This window comes from Phragmites australis, chromosome 15, assembly GCF_958298935.1.
Source record: "Phragmites australis chromosome 15, lpPhrAust1.1, whole genome shotgun sequence".
NCBI lineage: Eukaryota > Viridiplantae > Streptophyta > Magnoliopsida > Poales > Poaceae > Phragmites > Phragmites australis.
In genome coordinates, this window is record NC_084935.1 from 13,414,385 (window position 1) to 13,436,793 (window position 22,409).

The 22,409-nt window shown below is 55.9% G+C and overlaps 66 non-coding genes across 66 annotated transcripts; all 66 read right to left on the reverse strand.

Moving 5' to 3' along the window:
• Positions 1-634: 634 nt before the first annotated feature.
• On the reverse strand, positions 635-750 carry LOC133894185 (5S ribosomal RNA). The gene has a single exon (XR_009904998.1). It is a non-coding gene; the product is annotated as a 5S ribosomal RNA (ribosomal RNA).
• A 211-nt stretch (positions 751-961) lies between these two features.
• On the reverse strand, positions 962-1,080 carry LOC133894470 (5S ribosomal RNA). The gene has a single exon (XR_009905266.1). It is a non-coding gene; the product is annotated as a 5S ribosomal RNA (ribosomal RNA).
• A 209-nt stretch (positions 1,081-1,289) lies between these two features.
• On the reverse strand, positions 1,290-1,408 carry LOC133894471 (5S ribosomal RNA). The gene has a single exon (XR_009905267.1). It is a non-coding gene; the product is annotated as a 5S ribosomal RNA (ribosomal RNA).
• Positions 1,409-1,618: 210 nt separating this feature from the next.
• Positions 1,619-1,737, reverse strand: LOC133894472 (5S ribosomal RNA). The gene has a single exon (XR_009905268.1). It is a non-coding gene; the product is annotated as a 5S ribosomal RNA (ribosomal RNA).
• A 212-nt stretch (positions 1,738-1,949) lies between these two features.
• Positions 1,950-2,068, reverse strand: LOC133893822 (5S ribosomal RNA). Its single transcript, XR_009904654.1, has one exon. It is a non-coding gene; the product is annotated as a 5S ribosomal RNA (ribosomal RNA).
• A 211-nt stretch (positions 2,069-2,279) lies between these two features.
• Positions 2,280-2,398, reverse strand: LOC133894473 (5S ribosomal RNA). The gene has a single exon (XR_009905270.1). It is a non-coding gene; the product is annotated as a 5S ribosomal RNA (ribosomal RNA).
• Positions 2,399-2,609: 211 nt separating this feature from the next.
• On the reverse strand, positions 2,610-2,728 carry LOC133894474 (5S ribosomal RNA). Its single transcript, XR_009905271.1, has one exon. It is a non-coding gene; the product is annotated as a 5S ribosomal RNA (ribosomal RNA).
• A 211-nt stretch (positions 2,729-2,939) lies between these two features.
• On the reverse strand, positions 2,940-3,058 carry LOC133894475 (5S ribosomal RNA). Its single transcript, XR_009905272.1, has one exon. It is a non-coding gene; the product is annotated as a 5S ribosomal RNA (ribosomal RNA).
• Positions 3,059-3,268: 210 nt separating this feature from the next.
• On the reverse strand, positions 3,269-3,387 carry LOC133894476 (5S ribosomal RNA). Its single transcript, XR_009905273.1, has one exon. It is a non-coding gene; the product is annotated as a 5S ribosomal RNA (ribosomal RNA).
• Positions 3,388-3,598: 211 nt separating this feature from the next.
• LOC133894477 (5S ribosomal RNA) lies at positions 3,599-3,717 on the reverse strand. The gene has a single exon (XR_009905274.1). It is a non-coding gene; the product is annotated as a 5S ribosomal RNA (ribosomal RNA).
• Positions 3,718-3,928: 211 nt separating this feature from the next.
• Positions 3,929-4,047, reverse strand: LOC133894478 (5S ribosomal RNA). The gene has a single exon (XR_009905276.1). It is a non-coding gene; the product is annotated as a 5S ribosomal RNA (ribosomal RNA).
• A 211-nt stretch (positions 4,048-4,258) lies between these two features.
• Positions 4,259-4,377, reverse strand: LOC133893996 (5S ribosomal RNA). Its single transcript, XR_009904818.1, has one exon. It is a non-coding gene; the product is annotated as a 5S ribosomal RNA (ribosomal RNA).
• Positions 4,378-4,588: 211 nt separating this feature from the next.
• Positions 4,589-4,707, reverse strand: LOC133894480 (5S ribosomal RNA). Its single transcript, XR_009905278.1, has one exon. It is a non-coding gene; the product is annotated as a 5S ribosomal RNA (ribosomal RNA).
• A 211-nt stretch (positions 4,708-4,918) lies between these two features.
• Positions 4,919-5,037, reverse strand: LOC133894481 (5S ribosomal RNA). Its single transcript, XR_009905279.1, has one exon. It is a non-coding gene; the product is annotated as a 5S ribosomal RNA (ribosomal RNA).
• A 210-nt stretch (positions 5,038-5,247) lies between these two features.
• LOC133894482 (5S ribosomal RNA) lies at positions 5,248-5,366 on the reverse strand. The gene has a single exon (XR_009905280.1). It is a non-coding gene; the product is annotated as a 5S ribosomal RNA (ribosomal RNA).
• Positions 5,367-5,577: 211 nt separating this feature from the next.
• LOC133894483 (5S ribosomal RNA) lies at positions 5,578-5,696 on the reverse strand. Its single transcript, XR_009905282.1, has one exon. It is a non-coding gene; the product is annotated as a 5S ribosomal RNA (ribosomal RNA).
• A 211-nt stretch (positions 5,697-5,907) lies between these two features.
• On the reverse strand, positions 5,908-6,026 carry LOC133894484 (5S ribosomal RNA). The gene has a single exon (XR_009905283.1). It is a non-coding gene; the product is annotated as a 5S ribosomal RNA (ribosomal RNA).
• A 211-nt stretch (positions 6,027-6,237) lies between these two features.
• Positions 6,238-6,356, reverse strand: LOC133894485 (5S ribosomal RNA). Its single transcript, XR_009905284.1, has one exon. It is a non-coding gene; the product is annotated as a 5S ribosomal RNA (ribosomal RNA).
• Positions 6,357-6,567: 211 nt separating this feature from the next.
• On the reverse strand, positions 6,568-6,686 carry LOC133894486 (5S ribosomal RNA). The gene has a single exon (XR_009905285.1). It is a non-coding gene; the product is annotated as a 5S ribosomal RNA (ribosomal RNA).
• A 211-nt stretch (positions 6,687-6,897) lies between these two features.
• Positions 6,898-7,016, reverse strand: LOC133894487 (5S ribosomal RNA). The gene has a single exon (XR_009905286.1). It is a non-coding gene; the product is annotated as a 5S ribosomal RNA (ribosomal RNA).
• Positions 7,017-7,227: 211 nt separating this feature from the next.
• LOC133894488 (5S ribosomal RNA) lies at positions 7,228-7,346 on the reverse strand. Its single transcript, XR_009905288.1, has one exon. It is a non-coding gene; the product is annotated as a 5S ribosomal RNA (ribosomal RNA).
• A 211-nt stretch (positions 7,347-7,557) lies between these two features.
• Positions 7,558-7,676, reverse strand: LOC133894489 (5S ribosomal RNA). Its single transcript, XR_009905289.1, has one exon. It is a non-coding gene; the product is annotated as a 5S ribosomal RNA (ribosomal RNA).
• Positions 7,677-7,887: 211 nt separating this feature from the next.
• On the reverse strand, positions 7,888-8,006 carry LOC133894491 (5S ribosomal RNA). The gene has a single exon (XR_009905291.1). It is a non-coding gene; the product is annotated as a 5S ribosomal RNA (ribosomal RNA).
• A 211-nt stretch (positions 8,007-8,217) lies between these two features.
• Positions 8,218-8,336, reverse strand: LOC133894492 (5S ribosomal RNA). The gene has a single exon (XR_009905292.1). It is a non-coding gene; the product is annotated as a 5S ribosomal RNA (ribosomal RNA).
• A 211-nt stretch (positions 8,337-8,547) lies between these two features.
• LOC133894493 (5S ribosomal RNA) lies at positions 8,548-8,666 on the reverse strand. The gene has a single exon (XR_009905294.1). It is a non-coding gene; the product is annotated as a 5S ribosomal RNA (ribosomal RNA).
• A 211-nt stretch (positions 8,667-8,877) lies between these two features.
• On the reverse strand, positions 8,878-8,996 carry LOC133894494 (5S ribosomal RNA). Its single transcript, XR_009905295.1, has one exon. It is a non-coding gene; the product is annotated as a 5S ribosomal RNA (ribosomal RNA).
• Positions 8,997-9,207: 211 nt separating this feature from the next.
• On the reverse strand, positions 9,208-9,326 carry LOC133894495 (5S ribosomal RNA). The gene has a single exon (XR_009905296.1). It is a non-coding gene; the product is annotated as a 5S ribosomal RNA (ribosomal RNA).
• Positions 9,327-9,537: 211 nt separating this feature from the next.
• LOC133894496 (5S ribosomal RNA) lies at positions 9,538-9,656 on the reverse strand. The gene has a single exon (XR_009905297.1). It is a non-coding gene; the product is annotated as a 5S ribosomal RNA (ribosomal RNA).
• Positions 9,657-9,867: 211 nt separating this feature from the next.
• On the reverse strand, positions 9,868-9,986 carry LOC133894497 (5S ribosomal RNA). The gene has a single exon (XR_009905298.1). It is a non-coding gene; the product is annotated as a 5S ribosomal RNA (ribosomal RNA).
• A 211-nt stretch (positions 9,987-10,197) lies between these two features.
• LOC133894498 (5S ribosomal RNA) lies at positions 10,198-10,316 on the reverse strand. The gene has a single exon (XR_009905299.1). It is a non-coding gene; the product is annotated as a 5S ribosomal RNA (ribosomal RNA).
• A 211-nt stretch (positions 10,317-10,527) lies between these two features.
• LOC133894500 (5S ribosomal RNA) lies at positions 10,528-10,646 on the reverse strand. Its single transcript, XR_009905300.1, has one exon. It is a non-coding gene; the product is annotated as a 5S ribosomal RNA (ribosomal RNA).
• Positions 10,647-10,857: 211 nt separating this feature from the next.
• Positions 10,858-10,976, reverse strand: LOC133894501 (5S ribosomal RNA). Its single transcript, XR_009905301.1, has one exon. It is a non-coding gene; the product is annotated as a 5S ribosomal RNA (ribosomal RNA).
• Positions 10,977-11,187: 211 nt separating this feature from the next.
• LOC133894503 (5S ribosomal RNA) lies at positions 11,188-11,306 on the reverse strand. The gene has a single exon (XR_009905303.1). It is a non-coding gene; the product is annotated as a 5S ribosomal RNA (ribosomal RNA).
• A 211-nt stretch (positions 11,307-11,517) lies between these two features.
• LOC133894504 (5S ribosomal RNA) lies at positions 11,518-11,636 on the reverse strand. Its single transcript, XR_009905304.1, has one exon. It is a non-coding gene; the product is annotated as a 5S ribosomal RNA (ribosomal RNA).
• Positions 11,637-11,847: 211 nt separating this feature from the next.
• On the reverse strand, positions 11,848-11,966 carry LOC133894505 (5S ribosomal RNA). Its single transcript, XR_009905305.1, has one exon. It is a non-coding gene; the product is annotated as a 5S ribosomal RNA (ribosomal RNA).
• Positions 11,967-12,177: 211 nt separating this feature from the next.
• LOC133894506 (5S ribosomal RNA) lies at positions 12,178-12,296 on the reverse strand. Its single transcript, XR_009905306.1, has one exon. It is a non-coding gene; the product is annotated as a 5S ribosomal RNA (ribosomal RNA).
• A 211-nt stretch (positions 12,297-12,507) lies between these two features.
• LOC133894507 (5S ribosomal RNA) lies at positions 12,508-12,626 on the reverse strand. The gene has a single exon (XR_009905307.1). It is a non-coding gene; the product is annotated as a 5S ribosomal RNA (ribosomal RNA).
• Positions 12,627-12,837: 211 nt separating this feature from the next.
• On the reverse strand, positions 12,838-12,956 carry LOC133894508 (5S ribosomal RNA). The gene has a single exon (XR_009905308.1). It is a non-coding gene; the product is annotated as a 5S ribosomal RNA (ribosomal RNA).
• Positions 12,957-13,167: 211 nt separating this feature from the next.
• LOC133894509 (5S ribosomal RNA) lies at positions 13,168-13,286 on the reverse strand. Its single transcript, XR_009905309.1, has one exon. It is a non-coding gene; the product is annotated as a 5S ribosomal RNA (ribosomal RNA).
• Positions 13,287-13,497: 211 nt separating this feature from the next.
• On the reverse strand, positions 13,498-13,616 carry LOC133894510 (5S ribosomal RNA). The gene has a single exon (XR_009905310.1). It is a non-coding gene; the product is annotated as a 5S ribosomal RNA (ribosomal RNA).
• A 211-nt stretch (positions 13,617-13,827) lies between these two features.
• Positions 13,828-13,946, reverse strand: LOC133894511 (5S ribosomal RNA). The gene has a single exon (XR_009905311.1). It is a non-coding gene; the product is annotated as a 5S ribosomal RNA (ribosomal RNA).
• A 211-nt stretch (positions 13,947-14,157) lies between these two features.
• Positions 14,158-14,276, reverse strand: LOC133894512 (5S ribosomal RNA). The gene has a single exon (XR_009905312.1). It is a non-coding gene; the product is annotated as a 5S ribosomal RNA (ribosomal RNA).
• A 211-nt stretch (positions 14,277-14,487) lies between these two features.
• On the reverse strand, positions 14,488-14,606 carry LOC133894514 (5S ribosomal RNA). Its single transcript, XR_009905314.1, has one exon. It is a non-coding gene; the product is annotated as a 5S ribosomal RNA (ribosomal RNA).
• Positions 14,607-14,817: 211 nt separating this feature from the next.
• On the reverse strand, positions 14,818-14,936 carry LOC133894515 (5S ribosomal RNA). The gene has a single exon (XR_009905315.1). It is a non-coding gene; the product is annotated as a 5S ribosomal RNA (ribosomal RNA).
• Positions 14,937-15,147: 211 nt separating this feature from the next.
• LOC133894516 (5S ribosomal RNA) lies at positions 15,148-15,266 on the reverse strand. Its single transcript, XR_009905316.1, has one exon. It is a non-coding gene; the product is annotated as a 5S ribosomal RNA (ribosomal RNA).
• Positions 15,267-15,477: 211 nt separating this feature from the next.
• On the reverse strand, positions 15,478-15,596 carry LOC133894517 (5S ribosomal RNA). Its single transcript, XR_009905317.1, has one exon. It is a non-coding gene; the product is annotated as a 5S ribosomal RNA (ribosomal RNA).
• A 211-nt stretch (positions 15,597-15,807) lies between these two features.
• LOC133894518 (5S ribosomal RNA) lies at positions 15,808-15,926 on the reverse strand. Its single transcript, XR_009905318.1, has one exon. It is a non-coding gene; the product is annotated as a 5S ribosomal RNA (ribosomal RNA).
• Positions 15,927-16,137: 211 nt separating this feature from the next.
• Positions 16,138-16,256, reverse strand: LOC133894519 (5S ribosomal RNA). Its single transcript, XR_009905319.1, has one exon. It is a non-coding gene; the product is annotated as a 5S ribosomal RNA (ribosomal RNA).
• A 211-nt stretch (positions 16,257-16,467) lies between these two features.
• On the reverse strand, positions 16,468-16,586 carry LOC133894520 (5S ribosomal RNA). Its single transcript, XR_009905320.1, has one exon. It is a non-coding gene; the product is annotated as a 5S ribosomal RNA (ribosomal RNA).
• Positions 16,587-16,797: 211 nt separating this feature from the next.
• Positions 16,798-16,916, reverse strand: LOC133894521 (5S ribosomal RNA). Its single transcript, XR_009905321.1, has one exon. It is a non-coding gene; the product is annotated as a 5S ribosomal RNA (ribosomal RNA).
• A 211-nt stretch (positions 16,917-17,127) lies between these two features.
• LOC133894522 (5S ribosomal RNA) lies at positions 17,128-17,246 on the reverse strand. Its single transcript, XR_009905322.1, has one exon. It is a non-coding gene; the product is annotated as a 5S ribosomal RNA (ribosomal RNA).
• A 211-nt stretch (positions 17,247-17,457) lies between these two features.
• LOC133894523 (5S ribosomal RNA) lies at positions 17,458-17,576 on the reverse strand. Its single transcript, XR_009905323.1, has one exon. It is a non-coding gene; the product is annotated as a 5S ribosomal RNA (ribosomal RNA).
• A 211-nt stretch (positions 17,577-17,787) lies between these two features.
• Positions 17,788-17,906, reverse strand: LOC133894525 (5S ribosomal RNA). Its single transcript, XR_009905325.1, has one exon. It is a non-coding gene; the product is annotated as a 5S ribosomal RNA (ribosomal RNA).
• Positions 17,907-18,117: 211 nt separating this feature from the next.
• LOC133894526 (5S ribosomal RNA) lies at positions 18,118-18,236 on the reverse strand. Its single transcript, XR_009905326.1, has one exon. It is a non-coding gene; the product is annotated as a 5S ribosomal RNA (ribosomal RNA).
• A 211-nt stretch (positions 18,237-18,447) lies between these two features.
• On the reverse strand, positions 18,448-18,566 carry LOC133894527 (5S ribosomal RNA). Its single transcript, XR_009905327.1, has one exon. It is a non-coding gene; the product is annotated as a 5S ribosomal RNA (ribosomal RNA).
• Positions 18,567-18,777: 211 nt separating this feature from the next.
• Positions 18,778-18,896, reverse strand: LOC133894528 (5S ribosomal RNA). Its single transcript, XR_009905328.1, has one exon. It is a non-coding gene; the product is annotated as a 5S ribosomal RNA (ribosomal RNA).
• Positions 18,897-19,107: 211 nt separating this feature from the next.
• On the reverse strand, positions 19,108-19,226 carry LOC133894529 (5S ribosomal RNA). Its single transcript, XR_009905329.1, has one exon. It is a non-coding gene; the product is annotated as a 5S ribosomal RNA (ribosomal RNA).
• Positions 19,227-19,437: 211 nt separating this feature from the next.
• On the reverse strand, positions 19,438-19,556 carry LOC133894532 (5S ribosomal RNA). The gene has a single exon (XR_009905331.1). It is a non-coding gene; the product is annotated as a 5S ribosomal RNA (ribosomal RNA).
• Positions 19,557-19,767: 211 nt separating this feature from the next.
• On the reverse strand, positions 19,768-19,886 carry LOC133894533 (5S ribosomal RNA). Its single transcript, XR_009905332.1, has one exon. It is a non-coding gene; the product is annotated as a 5S ribosomal RNA (ribosomal RNA).
• Positions 19,887-20,097: 211 nt separating this feature from the next.
• On the reverse strand, positions 20,098-20,216 carry LOC133894534 (5S ribosomal RNA). Its single transcript, XR_009905333.1, has one exon. It is a non-coding gene; the product is annotated as a 5S ribosomal RNA (ribosomal RNA).
• A 211-nt stretch (positions 20,217-20,427) lies between these two features.
• Positions 20,428-20,546, reverse strand: LOC133894535 (5S ribosomal RNA). Its single transcript, XR_009905334.1, has one exon. It is a non-coding gene; the product is annotated as a 5S ribosomal RNA (ribosomal RNA).
• Positions 20,547-20,757: 211 nt separating this feature from the next.
• Positions 20,758-20,876, reverse strand: LOC133894536 (5S ribosomal RNA). Its single transcript, XR_009905335.1, has one exon. It is a non-coding gene; the product is annotated as a 5S ribosomal RNA (ribosomal RNA).
• Positions 20,877-21,087: 211 nt separating this feature from the next.
• Positions 21,088-21,206, reverse strand: LOC133894538 (5S ribosomal RNA). The gene has a single exon (XR_009905337.1). It is a non-coding gene; the product is annotated as a 5S ribosomal RNA (ribosomal RNA).
• A 211-nt stretch (positions 21,207-21,417) lies between these two features.
• On the reverse strand, positions 21,418-21,536 carry LOC133894539 (5S ribosomal RNA). Its single transcript, XR_009905338.1, has one exon. It is a non-coding gene; the product is annotated as a 5S ribosomal RNA (ribosomal RNA).
• A 211-nt stretch (positions 21,537-21,747) lies between these two features.
• Positions 21,748-21,866, reverse strand: LOC133894540 (5S ribosomal RNA). Its single transcript, XR_009905339.1, has one exon. It is a non-coding gene; the product is annotated as a 5S ribosomal RNA (ribosomal RNA).
• A 211-nt stretch (positions 21,867-22,077) lies between these two features.
• On the reverse strand, positions 22,078-22,196 carry LOC133894541 (5S ribosomal RNA). The gene has a single exon (XR_009905340.1). It is a non-coding gene; the product is annotated as a 5S ribosomal RNA (ribosomal RNA).
• Positions 22,197-22,409: the final 213 nt, after the last annotated feature.

Below are 22,409 nucleotides of genomic sequence, written 5' to 3' on the forward strand. Positions count from 1 at the left end.
TTCAAGATCTATCCAACCAAAAATGAGCATACTTGCCATGGGAGCCTAGCAGACTCACCTAAGGTCCTTTGCTGAGGTTGGTGACCGCCAGTTGAAGGAGGAAACGACGGAAAATGGCTTGGAGAAGAGAGGAAAAACTGCTGCTTCCTTGCTTCTCCCAAAGAACACCAAACAAGTTCAGAACCAGCTCGAATTCCTTCGGGAAACTGAAAATGAATTGGATGGACGAGTAGTCCTTGAGCTGGTGGTCTCGTGAGTACCACATACGTACCTTGATCTTGCTCCCAGAGGTAGGGATCCAAAGGGGAAAAAGGGAGCCTAAGAGAGAGAGTGAGAGAGACAGCCAACTCCAACTTGCTTCCTCAAAAGCCTTATATGGTGGAGTGGGTGAGGAGTACGTATGGGCAAGTTTGAGGGGAGAGAGAGCTGTTGCCCACTTATAGAGAGATATTTTCCACCCAAGTGGGCCCCATTTACCTAGAGGAAAGTCCAGACTTGCTTCCAGCTCCTTTATTTCTCTTAGTTTTTCCTTCTCCCACCTCATTGACTCAAAGTGAAGTGCTCCAGTGACCCAAACTGGAACATGAAGCTGAAATTGCATGTTTTAGGATTAAAACACACAATTATGGATTTCGGGACGTGACAGGACTTCCCAGGAGGTCACCCATCCTAGTACTACTCTCGCCCAAGCACGCTTAACTTCGGAGTTCTGATGGGATCCGGTGCTTTAGTGCTGGTATGATCGCATCCGACATACTCTGCCTCCTCCTCCCCCTTATGCACGCCTTCCGCGCCGCCTCCCCGGCGCGCGTGGGCCCCACGTCCTGCCGCGCGGTGTCGCCCCGCTTCCCGGTGCACCGCCGAACTCGAGCCGGTTGCGCAAAAAAAGAAAAAGAAAAAAAGTTACAAATAAAATGAATTCAACGAGGCGGATGAACGCGAGGAAAATTAAGCAAAAAGGGGAATGCAACACGAGGACTTCCCAGGAGGTCACCCATCCTAGTACTACTCTCGCCCAAGCACGCTTAACTTCGGAGTTCTGATGGGATCCGGTGCTTTAGTGCTGGTATGATCGCATCCGACATACTCTGCCTCCTCCTCCCCCTTATGCACGCCTTCCGCGCCGCCTCCCCGGCGCGCGTGGGCCCCACGTCCTGCCGCGCGGTGTCGCCCCGCTTCCCGGTGCACCGCCGAACTCGAGCCGGTTGCGCAAAAAAAGAAAAGAAAAAAGTTACAAATAAAATGAATTCAACGAGGCGGATGAACGCGAGGAAAATTAAGCAAAAAGGGGAATGCAACACGAGGACTTCCCAGGAGGTCACCCATCCTAGTACTACTCTCGCCCAAGCACGCTTAACTTCGGAGTTCTGATGGGATCCGGTGCTTTAGTGCTGGTATGATCGCATCCGACATACTCTGCCTCCTCCTCCCCCTTATGCACGCCTTCCGCGCCGCCTCCCCGGCGCGCGTGGGCCCCACGTCCTGCCGCGCGGTGTCGCCCCGCTTCCCGGTGCACCGCCGAACTCGAGCCGGTTGCGCAAAAAAAAAAAAGAAAAAAAGTTACAAATAAAATGAATTCAACGAGGCGGATGAACGCGAGGAAAATTAAGCAAAAAGGGGAATGCAACACGAGGACTTCCCAGGAGGTCACCCATCCTAGTACTACTCTCGCCCAAGCACGCTTAACTTCGGAGTTCTGATGGGATCCGGTGCTTTAGTGCTGGTATGATCGCATCCGACATACTCTGCCTCCTCCTCCCCCTTATGCACGCCTTCCGCGCCGCCTCCCCGGCGCGCGTGGGCCCCACGTCCTGCCGCGCGGTGTCGCCCCGCTTCCCGGTGCACCGCCGAACTCGAGCCGGTTGCGCAAAAAAAAAAAAAAGAAAAAAAGTTACAAATAAAATGAATTCAACGAGGCGGATGAACGCGAGGAAAATTAAGCAAAAAGGGGAATGCAACACGAGGACTTCCCAAGAGGTCACCCATCCTAGTACTACTCTCGCCCAAGCACGCTTAACTTCGGAGTTCTGATGGGATCCGGTGCTTTAGTGCTGGTATGATCGCATCCGACATACTCTGCCTCCTCCTCCCCCTTATGCACGCCTTCCACGCCGCCTCCCCGGCGCGCGTGGGCCCCACGTCCTGCCGCGCGGTGTCGCCCCGCTTCCCGGTGCACCGCCGAACTCGAGCCGGTTGCGCAAAAAAAAAAAAAGAAAAAAAGTTACAAATAAAATGAATTCAACGAGGCGGATGAACGCGAGGAAAATTAAGCAAAAAGGGGAATGCAACACGAGGACTTCCCAGGAGGTCACCCATCCTAGTACTACTCTCGCCCAAGCACGCTTAACTTCGGAGTTCTGATGGGATCCGGTGCTTTAGTGCTGGTATGATCGCATCCGACATACTCTGCCTCCTCCTCCCCCTTATGCACGCCTTCCGCGCCGCCTCCCCGGCGCGCGTGGGCCCCACGTCCTGCCGCGCGGTGTCGCCCCGCTTCCCGGTGCACCGCCGAACTCGAGCCGGTTGCGCAAAAAAAAAAAAAGAAAAAAAGTTACAAATAAAATGAATTCAACGAGGCGGATGAACGCGAGGAAAATTAAGCAAAAAGGGGAATGCAACACGAGGACTTCCCAGGAGGTCACCCATCCTAGTACTACTCTCGCCCAAGCACGCTTAACTTCGGAGTTCTGATGGGATCCGGTGCTTTAGTGCTGGTATGATCGCATCCGACATACTCTGCCTCCTCCTCCCCCTTATGCACGCCTTCCGCGCCGCCTCCCCGGCGCGCGTGGGCCCCACGTCCTGCCGCGCGGTGTCGCCCCGCTTCCCGGTGCACCGCCGAACTCGAGCCGGTTGCGCAAAAAAAAAAAAAGAAAAAAAGTTACAAATAAAATGAATTCAACGAGGCGGATGAACGCGAGGAAAATTAAGCAAAAAGGGGAATGCAACACGAGGACTTCCCAGGAGGTCACCCATCCTAGTACTACTCTCGCCCAAGCACGCTTAACTTCGGAGTTCTGATGGGATCCGGTGCTTTAGTGCTGGTATGATCGCATCCGACATACTCTGCCTCCTCCTCCCCCTTATGCACGCCTTCCGCGCCGCCTCCCCGGCGCGCGTGGGCCCCACGTCCTGCCGCGCGGTGTCGCCCCGCTTCCCGGTGCACCGCCGAACTCGAGCCGGTTGCGCAAAAAAAAAAAAGAAAAAAAGTTACAAATAAAATGAATTCAACGAGGCGGATGAACGCGAGGAAAATTAAGCAAAAAGGGGAATGCAACACGAGGACTTCCCAGGAGGTCACCCATCCTAGTACTACTCTCGCCCAAGCACGCTTAACTTCGGAGTTCTGATGGGATCCGGTGCTTTAGTGCTGGTATGATCGCATCCGACATACTCTGCCTCCTCCTCCCCCTTATGCACGCCTTCCGCGCCGCCTCCCCGGCGCGCGTGGGCCCCACGTCCTGCCGCGCGGTGTCGCCCCGCTTCCCGGTGCACCGCCGAACTCGAGCCGGTTGCGCAAAAAAAAAAAAAGAAAAAAAGTTACAAATAAAATGAATTCAACGAGGCGGATGAACGCGAGGAAAATTAAGCAAAAAGGGGAATGCAACACGAGGACTTCCCAGGAGGTCACCCATCCTAGTACTACTCTCGCCCAAGCACGCTTAACTTCGGAGTTCTGATGGGATCCGGTGCTTTAGTGCTGGTATGATCGCATCCGACATACTCTGCCTCCTCCTCCCCCTTATGCACGCCTTCCGCGCCGCCTCCCCGGCGCGCGTGGGCCCCACGTCCTGCCGCGCGGTGTCGCCCCGCTTCCCGGTGCACCGCCGAACTCGAGCCGGTTGCGCAAAAAAAAAAAAAGAAAAAAAGTTACAAATAAAATGAATTCAACGAGGCGGATGAACGCGAGGAAAATTAAGCAAAAAGGGGAATGCAACACGAGGACTTCCCAGGAGGTCACCCATCCTAGTACTACTCTCGCCCAAGCACGCTTAACTTCGGAGTTCTGATGGGATCCGGTGCTTTAGTGCTGGTATGATCGCATCCGACATACTCTGCCTCCTCCTCCCCCTTATGCACGCCTTCCGCGCCGCCTCCCCGGCGCGCGTGGGCCCCACGTCCTGCCGCGCGGTGTCGCCCCGCTTCCCGGTGCACCGCCGAACTCGAGCCGGTTGCGCAAAAAAAGAAAAAGAAAAAAAGTTACAAATAAAATGAATTCAACGAGGCGGATGAACGCGAGGAAAATTAAGCAAAAAGGGGAATGCAACACGAGGACTTCCCAGGAGGTCACCCATCCTAGTACTACTCTCGCCCAAGCACGCTTAACTTCGGAGTTCTGATAGGATCCGGTGCTTTAGTGCTGGTATGATCGCATCCGACATACTCTGCCTCCTCCTCCCCCTTATGCACGCCTTCCGCGCCGCCTCCCCGGCGCGCGTGGGCCCCACGTCCTGCCGCGCGGTGTCGCCCCGCTTCCCGGTGCACCGCCGAACTCGAGCCGGTTGCGCAAAAAAAGAAAAAGAAAAAAAGTTACAAATAAAATGAATTCAACGAGGCGGATGAACGCGAGGAAAATTAAGCAAAAAGGGGAATGCAACACGAGGACTTCCCAGGAGGTCACCCATCCTAGTACTACTCTCGCCCAAGCACGCTTAACTTCGGAGTTCTGATGGGATCCGGTGCTTTAGTGCTGGTATGATCGCATCCGACATACTCTGCCTCCTCCTCCCCCTTATGCACGCCTTCCGCGCCGCCTCCCCGGCGCGCGTGGGCCCCACGTCCTGCCGCGCGGTGTCGCCCCGCTTCCCGGTGCACCGCCGAACTCGAGCCGGTTGCGCAAAAAAAAAAAAAGAAAAAAAGTTACAAATAAAATGAATTCAACGAGGCGGATGAACGCGAGGAAAATTAAGCAAAAAGGGGAATGCAACACGAGGACTTCCCAGGAGGTCACCCATCCTAGTACTACTCTCGCCCAAGCACGCTTAACTTCGGAGTTCTGATGGGATCCGGTGCTTTAGTGCTGGTATGATCGCATCCGACATACTCTGCCTCCTCCTCCCCCTTATGCACGCCTTCCGCGCCGCCTCCCCGGCGCGCGTGGGCCCCACGTCCTGCCGCGCGGTGTCGCCCCGCTTCCCGGTGCACCGCCGAACTCGAGCCGGTTGCGCAAAAAAAAAAAAGAAAAAAAGTTACAAATAAAATGAATTCAACGAGGCGGATGAACGCGAGGAAAATTAAGCAAAAAGGGGAATGCAACACGAGGACTTCCCAGGAGGTCACCCATCCTAGTACTACTCTCGCCCAAGCACGCTTAACTTCGGAGTTCTGATGGGATCCGGTGCTTTAGTGCTGGTATGATCGCATCCGACATACTCTGCCTCCTCCTCCCCCTTATGCACGCCTTCCGCGCCGCCTCCCCGGCGCGCGTGGGCCCCACGTCCTGCCGCGCGGTGTCGCCCCGCTTCCCGGTGCACCGCCGAACTCGAGCCGGTTGCGCAAAAAAAAAAAAAGAAAAAAAGTTACAAATAAAATGAATTCAACGAGGCGGATGAACGCGAGGAAAATTAAGCAAAAAGGGGAATGCAACACGAGGACTTCCCAGGAGGTCACCCATCCTAGTACTACTCTCGCCCAAGCACGCTTAACTTCGGAGTTCTGATGGGATCCGGTGCTTTAGTGCTGGTATGATCGCATCCGACATACTCTGCCTCCTCCTCCCCCTTATGCACGCCTTCCGCGCCGCCTCCCCGGCGCGCGTGGGCCCCACGTCCTGCCGCGCGGTGTCGCCCCGCTTCCCGGTGCACCGCCGAACTCGAGCCGGTTGCGCAAAAAAAAAAAAAGAAAAAAAGTTACAAATAAAATGAATTCAACGAGGCGGATGAACGCGAGGAAAATTAAGCAAAAAGGGGAATGCAACACGAGGACTTCCCAGGAGGTCACCCATCCTAGTACTACTCTCGCCCAAGCACGCTTAACTTCGGAGTTCTGATGGGATCCGGTGCTTTAGTGCTGGTATGATCGCATCCGACATACTCTGCCTCCTCCTCCCCCTTATGCACGCCTTCCGCGCCGCCTCCCCGGCGCGCGTGGGCCCCACGTCCTGCCGCGCGGTGTCGCCCCGCTTCCCGGTGCACCGCCGAACTCGAGCCGGTTGCGCAAAAAAAAAAAAAGAAAAAAAGTTACAAATAAAATGAATTCAACGAGGCGGATGAACGCGAGGAAAATTAAGCAAAAAGGGGAATGCAACACGAGGACTTCCCAGGAGGTCACCCATCCTAGTACTACTCTCGCCCAAGCACGCTTAACTTCGGAGTTCTGATGGGATCCGGTGCTTTAGTGCTGGTATGATCGCATCCGACATACTCTGCCTCCTCCTCCCCCTTATGCACGCCTTCCGCGCCGCCTCCCCGGCGCGCGTGGGCCCCACGTCCTGCCGCGCGGTGTCGCCCCGCTTCCCGGTGCACCGCCGAACTCGAGCCGGTTGCGCAAAAAAAAAAAAAGAAAAAAAGTTACAAATAAAATGAATTCAACGAGGCGGATGAACGCGAGGAAAATTAAGCAAAAAGGGGAATGCAACACGAGGACTTCCCAGGAGGTCACCCATCCTAGTACTACTCTCGCCCAAGCACGCTTAACTTCGGAGTTCTGATGGGATCCGGTGCTTTAGTGCTGGTATGATCGCATCCGACATACTCTGCCTCCTCCTCCCCCTTATGCACGCCTTCCGCGCCGCCTCCCCGGCGCGCGTGGGCCCCACGTCCTGCCGCGCGGTGTCGCCCCGCTTCCCGGTGCACCGCCGAACTCGAGCCGGTTGCGCAAAAAAAAAAAAAGAAAAAAAGTTACAAATAAAATGAATTCAACGAGGCGGATGAACGCGAGGAAAATTAAGCAAAAAGGGGAATGCAACACGAGGACTTCCCAGGAGGTCACCCATCCTAGTACTACTCTCGCCCAAGCACGCTTAACTTCGGAGTTCTGATGGGATCCGGTGCTTTAGTGCTGGTATGATCGCATCCGACATACTCTGCCTCCTCCTCCCCCTTATGCACGCCTTCCGCGCCGCCTCCCCGGCGCGCGTGGGCCCCACGTCCTGCCGCGCGGTGTCGCCCCGCTTCCCGGTGCACCGCCGAACTCGAGCCGGTTGCGCAAAAAAAAAAAAAGAAAAAAAGTTACAAATAAAATGAATTCAACGAGGCGGATGAACGCGAGGAAAATTAAGCAAAAAGGGGAATGCAACACGAGGACTTCCCAGGAGGTCACCCATCCTAGTACTACTCTCGCCCAAGCACGCTTAACTTCGGAGTTCTGATGGGATCCGGTGCTTTAGTGCTGGTATGATCGCATCCGACATACTCTGCCTCCTCCTCCCCCTTATGCACGCCTTCCGCGCCGCCTCCCCGGCGCGCGTGGGCCCCACGTCCTGCCGCGCGGTGTCGCCCCGCTTCCCGGTGCACCGCCGAACTCGAGCCGGTTGCGCAAAAAAAAAAAAAGAAAAAAAGTTACAAATAAAATGAATTCAACGAGGCGGATGAACGCGAGGAAAATTAAGCAAAAAGGGGAATGCAACACGAGGACTTCCCAGGAGGTCACCCATCCTAGTACTACTCTCGCCCAAGCACGCTTAACTTCGGAGTTCTGATGGGATCCGGTGCTTTAGTGCTGGTATGATCGCATCCGACATACTCTGCCTCCTCCTCCCCCTTATGCACGCCTTCCGCGCCGCCTCCCCGGCGCGCGTGGGCCCCACGTCCTGCCGCGCGGTGTCGCCCCGCTTCCCGGTGCACCGCCGAACTCGAGCCGGTTGCGCAAAAAAAAAAAAAGAAAAAAAGTTACAAATAAAATGAATTCAACGAGGCGGATGAACGCGAGGAAAATTAAGCAAAAAGGGGAATGCAACACGAGGACTTCCCAGGAGGTCACCCATCCTAGTACTACTCTCGCCCAAGCACGCTTAACTTCGGAGTTCTGATGGGATCCGGTGCTTTAGTGCTGGTATGATCGCATCCGACATACTCTGCCTCCTCCTCCCCCTTATGCACGCCTTCCGCGCCGCCTCCCCGGCGCGCGTGGGCCCCACGTCCTGCCGCGCGGTGTCGCCCCGCTTCCCGGTGCACCGCCGAACTCGAGCCGGTTGCGCAAAAAAAAAAAAAGAAAAAAAGTTACAAATAAAATGAATTCAACGAGGCGGATGAACGCGAGGAAAATTAAGCAAAAAGGGGAATGCAACACGAGGACTTCCCAGGAGGTCACCCATCCTAGTACTACTCTCGCCCAAGCACGCTTAACTTCGGAGTTCTGATGGGATCCGGTGCTTTAGTGCTGGTATGATCGCATCCGACATACTCTGCCTCCTCCTCCCCCTTATGCACGCCTTCCGCGCCGCCTCCCCGGCGCGCGTGGGCCCCACGTCCTGCCGCGCGGTGTCGCCCCGCTTCCCGGTGCACCGCCGAACTCGAGCCGGTTGCGCAAAAAAAAAAAAAGAAAAAAAGTTACAAATAAAATGAATTCAACGAGGCGGATGAACGCGAGGAAAATTAAGCAAAAAGGGGAATGCAACACGAGGACTTCCCAGGAGGTCACCCATCCTAGTACTACTCTCGCCCAAGCACGCTTAACTTCGGAGTTCTGATGGGATCCGGTGCTTTAGTGCTGGTATGATCGCATCCGACATACTCTGCCTCCTCCTCCCCCTTATGCACGCCTTCCGCGCCGCCTCCCCGGCGCGCGTGGGCCCCACGTCCTGCCGCGCGGTGTCGCCCCGCTTCCCGGTGCACCGCCGAACTCGAGCCGGTTGCGCAAAAAAAAAAAAAGAAAAAAAGTTACAAATAAAATGAATTCAACGAGGCGGATGAACGCGAGGAAAATTAAGCAAAAAGGGGAATGCAACACGAGGACTTCCCAGGAGGTCACCCATCCTAGTACTACTCTCGCCCAAGCACGCTTAACTTCGGAGTTCTGATGGGATCCGGTGCTTTAGTGCTGGTATGATCGCATCCGACATACTCTGCCTCCTCCTCCCCCTTATGCACGCCTTCCGCGCCGCCTCCCCGGCGCGCGTGGGCCCCACGTCCTGCCGCGCGGTGTCGCCCCGCTTCCCGGTGCACCGCCGAACTCGAGCCGGTTGCGCAAAAAAAAAAAAAGAAAAAAAGTTACAAATAAAATGAATTCAACGAGGCGGATGAACGCGAGGAAAATTAAGCAAAAAGGGGAATGCAACACGAGGACTTCCCAGGAGGTCACCCATCCTAGTACTACTCTCGCCCAAGCACGCTTAACTTCGGAGTTCTGATGGGATCCGGTGCTTTAGTGCTGGTATGATCGCATCCGACATACTCTGCCTCCTCCTCCCCCTTATGCACGCCTTCCGCGCCGCCTCCCCGGCGCGCGTGGGCCCCACGTCCTGCCGCGCGGTGTCGCCCCGCTTCCCGGTGCACCGCCGAACTCGAGCCGGTTGCGCAAAAAAAAAAAAAGAAAAAAAGTTACAAATAAAATGAATTCAACGAGGCGGATGAACGCGAGGAAAATTAAGCAAAAAGGGGAATGCAACACGAGGACTTCCCAGGAGGTCACCCATCCTAGTACTACTCTCGCCCAAGCACGCTTAACTTCGGAGTTCTGATGGGATCCGGTGCTTTAGTGCTGGTATGATCGCATCCGACATACTCTGCCTCCTCCTCCCCCTTATGCACGCCTTCCGCGCCGCCTCCCCGGCGCGCGTGGGCCCCACGTCCTGCCGCGCGGTGTCGCCCCGCTTCCCGGTGCACCGCCGAACTCGAGCCGGTTGCGCAAAAAAAAAAAAAGAAAAAAAGTTACAAATAAAATGAATTCAACGAGGCGGATGAACGCGAGGAAAATTAAGCAAAAAGGGGAATGCAACACGAGGACTTCCCAGGAGGTCACCCATCCTAGTACTACTCTCGCCCAAGCACGCTTAACTTCGGAGTTCTGATGGGATCCGGTGCTTTAGTGCTGGTATGATCGCATCCGACATACTCTGCCTCCTCCTCCCCCTTATGCACGCCTTCCGCGCCGCCTCCCCGGCGCGCGTGGGCCCCACGTCCTGCCGCGCGGTGTCGCCCCGCTTCCCGGTGCACCGCCGAACTCGAGCCGGTTGCGCAAAAAAAAAAAAAGAAAAAAAGTTACAAATAAAATGAATTCAACGAGGCGGATGAACGCGAGGAAAATTAAGCAAAAAGGGGAATGCAACACGAGGACTTCCCAGGAGGTCACCCATCCTAGTACTACTCTCGCCCAAGCACGCTTAACTTCGGAGTTCTGATGGGATCCGGTGCTTTAGTGCTGGTATGATCGCATCCGACATACTCTGCCTCCTCCTCCCCCTTATGCACGCCTTCCGCGCCGCCTCCCCGGCGCGCGTGGGCCCCACGTCCTGCCGCGCGGTGTCGCCCCGCTTCCCGGTGCACCGCCGAACTCGAGCCGGTTGCGCAAAAAAAAAAAAAGAAAAAAAGTTACAAATAAAATGAATTCAACGAGGCGGATGAACGCGAGGAAAATTAAGCAAAAAGGGGAATGCAACACGAGGACTTCCCAGGAGGTCACCCATCCTAGTACTACTCTCGCCCAAGCACGCTTAACTTCGGAGTTCTGATGGGATCCGGTGCTTTAGTGCTGGTATGATCGCATCCGACATACTCTGCCTCCTCCTCCCCCTTATGCACGCCTTCCGCGCCGCCTCCCCGGCGCGCGTGGGCCCCACGTCCTGCCGCGCGGTGTCGCCCCGCTTCCCGGTGCACCGCCGAACTCGAGCCGGTTGCGCAAAAAAAAAAAAAGAAAAAAAGTTACAAATAAAATGAATTCAACGAGGCGGATGAACGCGAGGAAAATTAAGCAAAAAGGGGAATGCAACACGAGGACTTCCCAGGAGGTCACCCATCCTAGTACTACTCTCGCCCAAGCACGCTTAACTTCGGAGTTCTGATGGGATCCGGTGCTTTAGTGCTGGTATGATCGCATCCGACATACTCTGCCTCCTCCTCCCCCTTATGCACGCCTTCCGCGCCGCCTCCCCGGCGCGCGTGGGCCCCACGTCCTGCCGCGCGGTGTCGCCCCGCTTCCCGGTGCACCGCCGAACTCGAGCCGGTTGCGCAAAAAAAAAAAAAGAAAAAAAGTTACAAATAAAATGAATTCAACGAGGCGGATGAACGCGAGGAAAATTAAGCAAAAAGGGGAATGCAACACGAGGACTTCCCAGGAGGTCACCCATCCTAGTACTACTCTCGCCCAAGCACGCTTAACTTCGGAGTTCTGATGGGATCCGGTGCTTTAGTGCTGGTATGATCGCATCCGACATACTCTGCCTCCTCCTCCCCCTTATGCACGCCTTCCGCGCCGCCTCCCCGGCGCGCGTGGGCCCCACGTCCTGCCGCGCGGTGTCGCCCCGCTTCCCGGTGCACCGCCGAACTCGAGCCGGTTGCGCAAAAAAAAAAAAAGAAAAAAAGTTACAAATAAAATGAATTCAACGAGGCGGATGAACGCGAGGAAAATTAAGCAAAAAGGGGAATGCAACACGAGGACTTCCCAGGAGGTCACCCATCCTAGTACTACTCTCGCCCAAGCACGCTTAACTTCGGAGTTCTGATGGGATCCGGTGCTTTAGTGCTGGTATGATCGCATCCGACATACTCTGCCTCCTCCTCCCCCTTATGCACGCCTTCCGCGCCGCCTCCCCGGCGCGCGTGGGCCCCACGTCCTGCCGCGCGGTGTCGCCCCGCTTCCCGGTGCACCGCCGAACTCGAGCCGGTTGCGCAAAAAAAAAAAAAGAAAAAAAGTTACAAATAAAATGAATTCAACGAGGCGGATGAACGCGAGGAAAATTAAGCAAAAAGGGGAATGCAACACGAGGACTTCCCAGGAGGTCACCCATCCTAGTACTACTCTCGCCCAAGCACGCTTAACTTCGGAGTTCTGATGGGATCCGGTGCTTTAGTGCTGGTATGATCGCATCCGACATACTCTGCCTCCTCCTCCCCCTTATGCACGCCTTCCGCGCCGCCTCCCCGGCGCGCGTGGGCCCCACGTCCTGCCGCGCGGTGTCGCCCCGCTTCCCGGTGCACCGCCGAACTCGAGCCGGTTGCGCAAAAAAAAAAAAAGAAAAAAAGTTACAAATAAAATGAATTCAACGAGGCGGATGAACGCGAGGAAAATTAAGCAAAAAGGGGAATGCAACACGAGGACTTCCCAGGAGGTCACCCATCCTAGTACTACTCTCGCCCAAGCACGCTTAACTTCGGAGTTCTGATGGGATCCGGTGCTTTAGTGCTGGTATGATCGCATCCGACATACTCTGCCTCCTCCTCCCCCTTATGCACGCCTTCCGCGCCGCCTCCCCGGCGCGCGTGGGCCCCACGTCCTGCCGCGCGGTGTCGCCCCGCTTCCCGGTGCACCGCCGAACTCGAGCCGGTTGCGCAAAAAAAAAAAAAGAAAAAAAGTTACAAATAAAATGAATTCAACGAGGCGGATGAACGCGAGGAAAATTAAGCAAAAAGGGGAATGCAACACGAGGACTTCCCAGGAGGTCACCCATCCTAGTACTACTCTCGCCCAAGCACGCTTAACTTCGGAGTTCTGATGGGATCCGGTGCTTTAGTGCTGGTATGATCGCATCCGACATACTCTGCCTCCTCCTCCCCCTTATGCACGCCTTCCGCGCCGCCTCCCCGGCGCGCGTGGGCCCCACGTCCTGCCGCGCGGTGTCGCCCCGCTTCCCGGTGCACCGCCGAACTCGAGCCGGTTGCGCAAAAAAAAAAAAAGAAAAAAAGTTACAAATAAAATGAATTCAACGAGGCGGATGAACGCGAGGAAAATTAAGCAAAAAGGGGAATGCAACACGAGGACTTCCCAGGAGGTCACCCATCCTAGTACTACTCTCGCCCAAGCACGCTTAACTTCGGAGTTCTGATGGGATCCGGTGCTTTAGTGCTGGTATGATCGCATCCGACATACTCTGCCTCCTCCTCCCCCTTATGCACGCCTTCCGCGCCGCCTCCCCGGCGCGCGTGGGCCCCACGTCCTGCCGCGCGGTGTCGCCCCGCTTCCCGGTGCACCGCCGAACTCGAGCCGGTTGCGCAAAAAAAAAAAAAGAAAAAAAGTTACAAATAAAATGAATTCAACGAGGCGGATGAACGCGAGGAAAATTAAGCAAAAAGGGGAATGCAACACGAGGACTTCCCAGGAGGTCACCCATCCTAGTACTACTCTCGCCCAAGCACGCTTAACTTCGGAGTTCTGATGGGATCCGGTGCTTTAGTGCTGGTATGATCGCATCCGACATACTCTGCCTCCTCCTCCCCCTTATGCACGCCTTCCGCGCCGCCTCCCCGGCGCGCGTGGGCCCCACGTCCTGCCGCGCGGTGTCGCCCCGCTTCCCGGTGCACCGCCGAACTCGAGCCGGTTGCGCAAAAAAAAAAAAAGAAAAAAAGTTACAAATAAAATGAATTCAACGAGGCGGATGAACGCGAGGAAAATTAAGCAAAAAGGGGAATGCAACACGAGGACTTCCCAGGAGGTCACCCATCCTAGTACTACTCTCGCCCAAGCACGCTTAACTTCGGAGTTCTGATGGGATCCGGTGCTTTAGTGCTGGTATGATCGCATCCGACATACTCTGCCTCCTCCTCCCCCTTATGCACGCCTTCCGCGCCGCCTCCCCGGCGCGCGTGGGCCCCACGTCCTGCCGCGCGGTGTCGCCCCGCTTCCCGGTGCACCGCCGAACTCGAGCCGGTTGCGCAAAAAAAAAAAAAGAAAAAAAGTTACAAATAAAATGAATTCAACGAGGCGGATGAACGCGAGGAAAATTAAGCAAAAAGGGGAATGCAACACGAGGACTTCCCAGGAGGTCACCCATCCTAGTACTACTCTCGCCCAAGCACGCTTAACTTCGGAGTTCTGATGGGATCCGGTGCTTTAGTGCTGGTATGATCGCATCCGACATACTCTGCCTCCTCCTCCCCCTTATGCACGCCTTCCGCGCCGCCTCCCCGGCGCGCGTGGGCCCCACGTCCTGCCGCGCGGTGTCGCCCCGCTTCCCGGTGCACCGCCGAACTCGAGCCGGTTGCGCAAAAAAAAAAAAAGAAAAAAAGTTACAAATAAAATGAATTCAACGAGGCGGATGAACGCGAGGAAAATTAAGCAAAAAGGGGAATGCAACACGAGGACTTCCCAGGAGGTCACCCATCCTAGTACTACTCTCGCCCAAGCACGCTTAACTTCGGAGTTCTGATGGGATCCGGTGCTTTAGTGCTGGTATGATCGCATCCGACATACTCTGCCTCCTCCTCCCCCTTATGCACGCCTTCCGCGCCGCCTCCCCGGCGCGCGTGGGCCCCACGTCCTGCCGCGCGGTGTCGCCCCGCTTCCCGGTGCACCGCCGAACTCGAGCCGGTTGCGCAAAAAAAAAAAAAGAAAAAAAGTTACAAATAAAATGAATTCAACGAGGCGGATGAACGCGAGGAAAATTAAGCAAAAAGGGGAATGCAACACGAGGACTTCCCAGGAGGTCACCCATCCTAGTACTACTCTCGCCCAAGCACGCTTAACTTCGGAGTTCTGATGGGATCCGGTGCTTTAGTGCTGGTATGATCGCATCCGACATACTCTGCCTCCTCCTCCCCCTTATGCACGCCTTCCGCGCCGCCTCCCCGGCGCGCGTGGGCCCCACGTCCTGCCGCGCGGTGTCGCCCCGCTTCCCGGTGCACCGCCGAACTCGAGCCGGTTGCGCAAAAAAAAAAAAAGAAAAAAAGTTACAAATAAAATGAATTCAACGAGGCGGATGAACGCGAGGAAAATTAAGCAAAAAGGGGAATGCAACACGAGGACTTCCCAGGAGGTCACCCATCCTAGTACTACTCTCGCCCAAGCACGCTTAACTTCGGAGTTCTGATGGGATCCGGTGCTTTAGTGCTGGTATGATCGCATCCGACATACTCTGCCTCCTCCTCCCCCTTATGCACGCCTTCCGCGCCGCCTCCCCGGCGCGCGTGGGCCCCACGTCCTGCCGCGCGGTGTCGCCCCGCTTCCCGGTGCACCGCCGAACTCGAGCCGGTTGCGCAAAAAAAAAAAAAGAAAAAAAGTTACAAATAAAATGAATTCAACGAGGCGGATGAACGCGAGGAAAATTAAGCAAAAAGGGGAATGCAACACGAGGACTTCCCAGGAGGTCACCCATCCTAGTACTACTCTCGCCCAAGCACGCTTAACTTCGGAGTTCTGATGGGATCCGGTGCTTTAGTGCTGGTATGATCGCATCCGACATACTCTGCCTCCTCCTCCCCCTTATGCACGCCTTCCGCGCCGCCTCCCCGGCGCGCGTGGGCCCCACGTCCTGCCGCGCGGTGTCGCCCCGCTTCCCGGTGCACCGCCGAACTCGAGCCGGTTGCGCAAAAAAAAAAAAAGAAAAAAAGTTACAAATAAAATGAATTCAACGAGGCGGATGAACGCGAGGAAAATTAAGCAAAAAGGGGAATGCAACACGAGGACTTCCCAGGAGGTCACCCATCCTAGTACTACTCTCGCCCAAGCACGCTTAACTTCGGAGTTCTGATGGGATCCGGTGCTTTAGTGCTGGTATGATCGCATCCGACATACTCTGCCTCCTCCTCCCCCTTATGCACGCCTTCCGCGCCGCCTCCCCGGCGCGCGTGGGCCCCACGTCCTGCCGCGCGGTGTCGCCCCGCTTCCCGGTGCACCGCCGAACTCGAGCCGGTTGCGCAAAAAAAAAAAAAGAAAAAAAGTTACAAATAAAATGAATTCAACGAGGCGGATGAACGCGAGGAAAATTAAGCAAAAAGGGGAATGCAACACGAGGACTTCCCAGGAGGTCACCCATCCTAGTACTACTCTCGCCCAAGCACGCTTAACTTCGGAGTTCTGATGGGATCCGGTGCTTTAGTGCTGGTATGATCGCATCCGACATACTCTGCCTCCTCCTCCCCCTTATGCACGCCTTCCGCGCCGCCTCCCCGGCGCGCGTGGGCCCCACGTCCTGCCGCGCGGTGTCGCCCCGCTTCCCGGTGCACCGCCGAACTCGAGCCGGTTGCGCAAAAAAAAAAAAAGAAAAAAAGTTACAAATAAAATGAATTCAACGAGGCGGATGAACGCGAGGAAAATTAAGCAAAAAGGGGAATGCAACACGAGGACTTCCCAGGAGGTCACCCATCCTAGTACTACTCTCGCCCAAGCACGCTTAACTTCGGAGTTCTGATGGGATCCGGTGCTTTAGTGCTGGTATGATCGCATCCGACATACTCTGCCTCCTCCTCCCCCTTATGCACGCCTTCCGCGCCGCCTCCCCGGCGCGCGTGGGCCCCACGTCCTGCCGCGCGGTGTCGCCCCGCTTCCCGGTGCACCGCCGAACTCGAGCCGGTTGCGCAAAAAAAAAAAAAGAAAAAAAGTTACAAATAAAATGAATTCAACGAGGCGGATGAACGCGAGGAAAATTAAGCAAAAAGGGGAATGCAACACGAGGACTTCCCAGGAGGTCACCCATCCTAGTACTACTCTCGCCCAAGCACGCTTAACTTCGGAGTTCTGATGGGATCCGGTGCTTTAGTGCTGGTATGATCGCATCCGACATACTCTGCCTCCTCCTCCCCCTTATGCACGCCTTCCGCGCCGCCTCCCCGGCGCGCGTGGGCCCCACGTCCTGCCGCGCGGTGTCGCCCCGCTTCCCGGTGCACCGCCGAACTCGAGCCGGTTGCGCAAAAAAAAAAAAAGAAAAAAAGTTACAAATAAAATGAATTCAACGAGGCGGATGAACGCGAGGAAAATTAAGCAAAAAGGGGAATGCAACACGAGGACTTCCCAGGAGGTCACCCATCCTAGTACTACTCTCGCCCAAGCACGCTTAACTTCGGAGTTCTGATGGGATCCGGTGCTTTAGTGCTGGTATGATCGCATCCGACATACTCTGCCTCCTCCTCCCCCTTATGCACGCCTTCCGCGCCGCCTCCCCGGCGCGCGTGGGCCCCACGTCCTGCCGCGCGGTGTCGCCCCGCTTCCCGGTGCACCGCCGAACTCGAGCCGGTTGCGCAAAAAAAGAAAAAGAAAAAAAGTTACAAATAAAATGAATTCAACGAGGCGGATGAACGCGAGGAAAATTAAGCAAAAAGGGGAATGCAACACGAGGACTTCCCAGGAGGTCACCCATCCTAGTACTACTCTCGCCCAAGCACGCTTAACTTCGGAGTTCTGATGGGATCCGGTGCTTTAGTGCTGGTATGATCGCATCCGACATACTCTGCCTCCTCCTCCCCCTTATGCACGCCTTCCGCGCCGCCTCCCCGGCGCGCGTGGGCCCCACGTCCTGCCGCGCGGTGTCGCCCCGCTTCCCGGTGCACCGCCGAACTCGAGCCGGTTGCGCAAAAAAAGAAAAAGAAAAAAAGTTACAAATAAAATGAATTCAACGAGGCGGATGAACGCGAGGAAAATTAAGCAAAAAGGGGAATGCAACACGAGGACTTCCCAGGAGGTCACCCATCCTAGTACTACTCTCGCCCAAGCACGCTTAACTTCGGAGTTCTGATGGGATCCGGTGCTTTAGTGCTGGTATGATCGCATCCGACATACTCTGCCTCCTCCTCCCCCTTATGCACGCCTTCCGCGCCGCCTCCCCGGCGCGCGTGGGCCCCACGTCCTGCCGCGCGGTGTCGCCCCGCTTCCCGGTGCACCGCCGAACTCGAGCCGGTTGCGCAAAAAAAGAAAAAGAAAAAAAGTTACAAATAAAATGAATTCAACGAGGCGGATGAACGCGAGGAAAATTAAGCAAAAAGGGGAATGCAACACGAGGACTTCCCAGGAGGTCACCCATCCTAGTACTACTCTCGCCCAAGCACGCTTAACTTCGGAGTTCTGATGGGATCCGGTGCTTTAGTGCTGGTATGATCGCATCCGACATACTCTGCCTCCTCCTCCCCCTTATGCACGCCTTCCGCGCCGCCTCCCCGGCGCGCGTGGGCCCCACGTCCTGCCGCGCGGTGTCGCCCCGCTTCCCGGTGCACCGCCGAACTCGAGCCGGTTGCGCAAAAAAAGAAAAAGAAAAAAAGTTACAAATAAAATGAATTCAACGAGGCGGATGAACGCGAGGAAAATTAAGCAAAAAGGGGAATGCAACACGAGGACTTCCCAGGAGGTCACCCATCCTAGTACTACTCTCGCCCAAGCACGCTTAACTTCGGAGTTCTGATGGGATCCGGTGCTTTAGTGCTGGTATGATCGCATCCGACATACTCTGCCTCCTCCTCCCCCTTATGCACGCCTTCCGCGCCGCCTCCCCGGCGCGCGTGGGCCCCACGTCCTGCCGCGCGGTGTCGCCCCGCTTCCCGGTGCACCGCCGAACTCGAGCCGGTTGCGCAAAAAAAGAAAAAGAAAAAAAGTTACAAATAAAATGAATTCAACGAGGCGGATGAACGCGAGGAAAATTAAGCAAAAAGGGGAATGCAACACGAGGACTTCCCAGGAGGTCACCCATCCTAGTACTACTCTCGCCCAAGCACGCTTAACTTCGGAGTTCTGATGGGATCCGGTGCTTTAGTGCTGGTATGATCGCATCCGACATACTCTGCCTCCTCCTCCCCCTTATGCACGCCTTCCGCGCCGCCTCCCCGGCGCGCGTGGGCCCCACGTCCTGCCGCGCGGTGTCGCCCCGCTTCCCGGTGCACCGCCGAACTCGAGCCGGTTGCGCAAAAAAAGAAAAAGAAAAAAAGTTACAAATAAAATGAATTCAACGAGGCGGATGAACGCGAGGAAAATTAAGCAAAAAGGGGAATGCAACACGAGGACTTCCCAGGAGGTCACCCATCCTAGTACTACTCTCGCCCAAGCACGCTTAACTTCGGAGTTCTGATGGGATCCGGTGCTTTAGTGCTGGTATGATCGCATCCGACATACTCTGCCTCCTCCTCCCCCTTATGCACGCCTTCCGCGCCGCCTCCCCGGCGCGCGTGGGCCCCACGTCCTGCCGCGCGGTGTCGCCCCGCTTCCCGGTGCACCGCCGAACTCGAGCCGGTTGCGCAAAAAAAGAAAAAGAAAAAAAGTTACAAATAAAATGAATTCAACGAGGCGGATGAACGCGAGGAAAATTAAGCAAAAAGGGGAATGCAACACGAGGACTTCCCAGGAGGTCACCCATCCTAGTACTACTCTCGCCCAAGCACGCTTAACTTCGGAGTTCTGATGGGATCCGGTGCTTTAGTGCTGGTATGATCGCATCCGACATACTCTGCCTCCTCCTCCCCCTTATGCACGCCTTCCGCGCCGCCTCCCCGGCGCGCGTGGGCCCCACGTCCTGCCGCGCGGTGTCGCCCCGCTTCCCGGTGCACCGCCGAACTCGAGCCGGTTGCGCAAAAAAAGAAAAAGAAAAAAAGTTACAAATAAAATGAATTCAACGAGGCGGATGAACGCGAGGAAAATTAAGCAAAAAGGGGAATGCAACACGAGGACTTCCCAGGAGGTCACCCATCCTAGTACTACTCTCGCCCAAGCACGCTTAACTTCGGAGTTCTGATGGGATCCGGTGCTTTAGTGCTGGTATGATCGCATCCGACATACTCTGCCTCCTCCTCCCCCTTATGCACGCCTTCCGCGCCGCCTCCCCGGCGCGCGTGGGCCCCACGTCCTGCCGCGCGGTGTCGCCCCGCTTCCCGGTGCACCGCCGAACTCGAGCCGGTTGCGCAAAAAAAGAAAAAGAAAAAAAGTTACAAATAAAATGAATTCAACGAGGCGGATGAACGCGAGGAAAATTAAGCAAAAAGGGGAATGCAACACGAGGACTTCCCAGGAGGTCACCCATCCTAGTACTACTCTCGCCCAAGCACGCTTAACTTCGGAGTTCTGATGGGATCCGGTGCTTTAGTGCTGGTATGATCGCATCCGACATACTCTGCCTCCTCCTCCCCCTTATGCACGCCTTCCGCGCCGCCTCCCCGGCGCGCGTGGGCCCCACGTCCTGCCGCGCGGTGTCGCCCCGCTTCCCGGTGCACCGCCGAACTCGAGCCGGTTGCGCAAAAAAAGAAAAAGAAAAAAAGTTACAAATAAAATGAATTCAACGAGGCGGATGAACGCGAGGAAAATTAAGCAAAAAGGGGAATGCAACACGAGGACTTCCCAGGAGGTCACCCATCCTAGTACTACTCTCGCCCAAGCACGCTTAACTTCGGAGTTCTGATGGGATCCGGTGCTTTAGTGCTGGTATGATCGCATCCGACATACTCTGCCTCCTCCTCCCCCTTATGCACGCCTTCCGCGCCGCCTCCCCGGCGCGCGTGGGCCCCACGTCCTGCCGCGCGGTGTCGCCCCGCTTCCCGGTGCACCGCCGAACTCGAGCCGGTTGCGCAAAAAAAGAAAAAGAAAAAAAGTTACAAATAAAATGAATTCAACGAGGCGGATGAACGCGAGGAAAATTAAGCAAAAAGGGGAATGCAACACGAGGACTTCCCAGGAGGTCACCCATCCTAGTACTACTCTCGCCCAAGCACGCTTAACTTCGGAGTTCTGATGGGATCCGGTGCTTTAGTGCTGGTATGATCGCATCCGACATACTCTGCCTCCTCCTCCCCCTTATGCACGCCTTCCGCGCCGCCTCCCCGGCGCGCGTGGGCCCCACGTCCTGCCGCGCGGTGTCGCCCCGCTTCCCGGTGCACCGCCGAACTCGAGCCGGTTGCGCAAAAAAAGAAAAAGAAAAAAAGTTACAAATAAAATGAATTCAACGAGGCGGATGAACGCGAGGAAAATTAAGCAAAAAGGGGAATGCAACACGAGGACTTCCCAGGAGGTCACCCATCCTAGTACTACTCTCGCCCAAGCACGCTTAACTTCGGAGTTCTGATGGGATCCGGTGCTTTAGTGCTGGTATGATCGCATCCGACATACTCTGCCTCCTCCTCCCCCTTATGCACGCCTTCCGCGCCGCCTCCCCGGCGCGCGTGGGCCCCACGTCCTGCCGCGCGGTGTCGCCCCGCTTCCCGGTGCACCGCCGAACTCGAGCCGGTTGCGCAAAAAAAGAAAAAGAAAAAAAGTTACAAATAAAATGAATTCAACGAGGCGGATGAACGCGAGGAAAATTAAGCAAAAAGGGGAATGCAACACGAGGACTTCCCAGGAGGTCACCCATCCTAGTACTACTCTCGCCCAAGCACGCTTAACTTCGGAGTTCTGATGGGATCCGGTGCTTTAGTGCTGGTATGATCGCATCCGACATACTCTGCCTCCTCCTCCCCCTTATGCACGCCTTCCGCGCCGCCTCCCCGGCGCGCGTGGGCCCCACGTCCTGCCGCGCGGTGTCGCCCCGCTTCCCGGTGCACCGCCGAACTCGAGCCGGTTGCGCAAAAAAAGAAAAAGAAAAAAAGTTACAAATAAAATGAATTCAACGAGGCGGATGAACGCGAGGAAAATTAAGCAAAAAGGGGAATGCAACACGAGGACTTCCCAGGAGGTCACCCATCCTAGTACTACTCTCGCCCAAGCACGCTTAACTTCGGAGTTCTGATGGGATCCGGTGCTTTAGTGCTGGTATGATCGCATCCGACATACTCTGCCTCCTCCTCCCCCTTATGCACGCCTTCCGCGCCGCCTCCCCGGCGCGCGTGGGCCCCACGTCCTGCCGCGCGGTGTCGCCCCGCTTCCCGGTGCACCGCCGAACTCGAGCCGGTTGCGCAAAAAAAGAAAAAGAAAAAAAGTTACAAATAAAATGAATTCAACGAGGCGGATGAACGCGAGGAAAATTAAGCAAAAAGGGGAATGCAACACGAGGACTTCCCAGGAGGTCACCCATCCTAGTACTACTCTCGCCCAAGCACGCTTAACTTCGGAGTTCTGATGGGATCCGGTGCTTTAGTGCTGGTATGATCGCATCCGACATACTCTGCCTCCTCCTCCCCCTTATGCACGCCTTCCGCGCCGCCTCCCCGGCGCGCGTGGGCCCCACGTCCTGCCGCGCGGTGTCGCCCCGCTTCCCGGTGCACCGCCGAACTCGAGCCGGTTGCGCAAAAAAAGAAAAAGAAAAAAAGTTACAAATAAAATGAATTCAACGAGGCGGATGAACGCGAGGAAAATTAAGCAAAAAGGGGAATGCAACACGAGGACTTCCCAGGAGGTCACCCATCCTAGTACTACTCTCGCCCAAGCACGCTTAACTTCGGAGTTCTGATGGGATCCGGTGCTTTAGTGCTGGTATGATCGCATCCGACATACTCTGCCTCCTCCTCCCCCTTATGCACGCCTTCCGCGCCGCCTCCCCGGCGCGCGTGGGCCCCACGTCCTGCCGCGCGGTGTCGCCCCGCTTCCCGGTGCACCGCCGAACTCGAGCCGGTTGCGCAAAAAAAGAAAAAGAAAAAAAGTTACAAATAAAATGAATTCAACGAGGCGGATGAACGCGAGGAAAATTAAGCAAAAAGGGG